The 3,794-nt window shown below is 35.1% G+C and overlaps 1 non-coding gene across 1 annotated transcript; it reads left to right on the top strand.

The window, feature by feature from the left end:
- Positions 1 to 314: 314 nt before the first annotated feature.
- Positions 315 to 420, top strand: LOC128279540 (small nucleolar RNA R71). The gene has a single exon (XR_008269742.1). It is a non-coding gene; the product is annotated as a small nucleolar RNA R71 (small nucleolar RNA).
- The last annotated feature ends 3,374 nt before the right edge of the window (positions 421 to 3,794 follow it).

The following is a 3,794-nucleotide window of genomic DNA, read 5'->3' as shown; positions in this document are numbered from 1 at the left end:
TGATGGACAATTCTCAAAAGAGTGACCTTTCCCATAGTACACATAGGAAACTACTTCAAACAGACTCGGTGGCTGAGCTGTAAAATTATTAGCACTATTAGCGGTAAACTAGTTTAACATAGAGGAAATAGACGATACCTGAGCCGATAACGAAGTGAGGGCATCAACTTCATGAACTCTGGCTGCATGTCTTCCTTAAGCTGTTCGCTTTGTTGGCCATTTACAGAATTGCACCATTTGCAGAAGCATCTACCATCAATCTTGTATGTGCATTGAGACCATTATAGAATGTCTTCAAATGGAAACAATGAGGAATCCTATGATGAGGACACTTACGAAGTACCTCCTTGAATCACTCCCAAGCCTCATACAAAGACTCGTCATCCGAATGTTGGAAGTTGTGATCTGATTCCTTAACTTAGCATTTTTGCTAGGCAGGAAATACTTAACCAAAAATCTCTTTGTTAATTCTTGCCATGTAGATATGGAACTTGGTGGCAATGAATTGAGCTATGGTCGTTCTCGATCTCACAACGAGTAAGGAAACAACTTCAACCTCAGTACGTCTTCAGTCACACGGGCTATCTTGAATGAATCACTCACCTCCATAAACTATTGAAGGTGGAGATGTGGATCTTCCGTGGCCATACCACTAAATTGGCCCACCATTTGGAGCAGTTGAAACATCACTGGTTTCAATTCAAATTAGGTTGCCTCAATATCTGGCCTTCTAATTCGTGGATTTAACTCACTGAAAAGTGGCACAACATATTGTCTAATGCATCGATCCCTATCATTGGCAATAAGGATGGGATTTCGTACATGATCGGCTTCATTACCTTGGTCTTGATTCTAATTTCCAAGGTCCATCTTGACTTTTCTTTAAGCTGTTCGTTCACGTTTTCTTTGTCTAAAAGTTCGCTCAATTTCAGGGTCTACAGGGAGTAAATCAATAATCTAATCTATGCTCATAAACACCTATGAAGAAAATCACAAATATTAAAAAGAAAAGTTAGTAATGTTAGAAATAAACCAAATTGGAAGTAAATAATTTAAAAAAAAATGACTATGGCAACAGTTAACAATCCCCGACAATGGCTCTAAAAACTTGTAACGCGTAGGTTTTTTTAAGTATACACAATCGTTATCAAGTAATAAGTAAGTATCAAGTTATTGTCTCCACAGGAATTGTATTTGTGCTAAGTCACCTAATTTGTAAAAGTATATTAACAATTTGGTAAATAAAAACACAATATAGTTGAAAAGTGATGATTAAAATATATTAAACTAAATGCAATGATCCCTAATGCAAATTATCCTAAGTATGCAAACCTATATGACTGAAATAGATTTTAGCAAGATTAAACACAATTTGCAACAATTATAACATAAATAAACTAGGACAATTACTTTAATTAAACTCAACTTATTATCAACATGCTTAATAACATTCAAAAAAAACATTCCATGGCAACTCAATCTTTCATGAGTTTACCACATTAGGTCTTTTCGGAATCCTCTAATTAGTAAATACACATTTTACTGATCCTTATTTACTAAGGGTTTCTTAGCATTCATCTGAGGTAATAGGGACATGTTAGGTTTGAATAAAATTAATAAGTTAAAGGACCAAAGAATAAAATTTAACAAATTTAAAATAATTAATTAACCAAAATTATTAATGAAATATCTTAAAATGAATTATTAAATATAATTTTATGTTTTATTATTTAATTTAATCGTGCATGGCCCATTTTATGTCTTAAAATATAATATGCTCAAATCAATATAAAATAAGCCATTTAAGCATGAAAACTATATAAAAAGCAAAAATCACATTTTAATAATTTCTATGTCCTAATTTCATATTTTCACATATTTCATTAATTTATTAAACGATTAATTAGTTTTACCAATGAATTTAAGTAAAAAGGTGATAAATTACATAGGAAATATCCTATATATTTTTCAGTTTACAGATATCTATCCTGTAACACCCCGTACCCGAGATCGTCGCCGGAGTCGGACACGAGGGGTTAACGGGCTTAATCCACTTATTGCACCGACCAATTTAACATTTCCAGACAAGCTGGATAACTGCGTCACTGTCGCCTTAAAAATCATATCTCGAGTTTCAAAACTCAAAAACTGATTCCGTAAATTTTCCCTGAATTTAGACTCATATATCCATCTGTGGATTTATTTCTAGAATTTTTGGTGTTTATTAGTTAAAGTCTCCCTTGATTCTGGGTTCGACTACTCTGACCTTCATGTATTACGACTTGGATATCTCCCTGTACAGAGCTTCAATACTCATGCCGTTTGTTTCTAATGAAACTAGACTCAAAGGGGAATCTATACATATAAGGCATGACTTCTAATTGTTTCTGAATAATTTATGGTAAATTTTAAAAGTCGAAACAGGGGATCCAGAAGCCGTTCTGGCCCTGTCTCACGAGAACTTCAATATCTCTTAATATACTGTTCATATGATCGTTTCGTTACTTTCATATGAAAATGGATTCATCAAGGTTCGATTACATAATTTATTCACTATTTAATACCATTCCTACAAATTTTAGTGATTTTTCAAATCCACACCACTGCTGCTGTCAGCATCTGTTTCAAGGTAAACTTTACCTATTTTGTGGTTTCCATGGACCAACTATAGTTTTGTCATACATAGGTCCACATATGATCATATTTAGCCATTCCAATGGCTGATCATTTGCACTACACTTCCATTCCAGTCCATAGTCACATCATGAAACCATATATATTTACATAAACACAAATGGTCTAATGCCATACTCCACTTCTACGAGCCATTTTCGCATGGCTGTACACATATACATCACAAAAAGAACTTGAAACAACAAAGGGTAGTCCTATACATGTCATATCCAGAGTTCAACTAAAAGAGTACCAAAAGGGCTTTGATAGTGTGAGTGACTTCGACTTCGATGATCCCGAATCCGATAGCTAACGAGCAAAATCTAGAAAACAAAGAGCCAAAGCAACGGGGTAAGCATTTTTATGCTTAGTAAGTTTCAAGTAATGAAATCGGCTTTGACTAAGGTATTACATTCACATAGCTAAATGAATCACTTTATTAATACACATTCACATACTCATACTTACTTCACACTTCATCAACATATACACACACAAGGTATCAACCTATCTAAGAGCTGAAAATTCGTTAGTCGATTGAACGAATATTATTTCAAACGAATCGACTTTTCCGATGCACATGCAAACATACCTTATCGTTTGGGTTTTCCGAGCGTATTAATTGAATTATTACAGCACAAAACGCTCCCCTTCAAACCAAGTTTCTTCGGAATTTAGCCGGATATAATCACAAGCACAATTGCCTTCGGGTCTTAACCCGGGTATAGCAACTCGCACAAATGCCTTCGGGTCTTAGCCCGGATATAACAAATCGCACAAATGCCTTCGGGTCTTAGCCCGAATATAACAAATCGCACAAATGCCTTCGGGTCTTAGCCCGGATATAACAAATCGCACAAATGCCTTCGGGTCTTAGCCCGGATATAATCACTAGCATAATTGCCTTCGGGACTTAGCCCGGGTATCATTCAAATGCTCATGCACACATATATCAATAATCATGACACATCCATATTCCATTTTCGTTACTAAGGCTCAAACACAAAACATTTATCAAACCTTTCCAATTTCGGCTCAATAGCCACACACAAAGAGCATGATTTCAATTAACTTTATAACGTAGTCCCTACGCACATTCGGCTATCCGCCGTAATATGACA

The sequence above is a fragment of the Gossypium arboreum genome, chromosome 8 (assembly GCF_025698485.1).
Source record: "Gossypium arboreum isolate Shixiya-1 chromosome 8, ASM2569848v2, whole genome shotgun sequence".
Classification (NCBI taxonomy): Eukaryota; Viridiplantae; Streptophyta; class Magnoliopsida; order Malvales; family Malvaceae; genus Gossypium; species Gossypium arboreum.
Note: the sequence above shows the minus strand (reverse complement) of the source record. Positions and strands in the feature narration are given on the sequence as shown.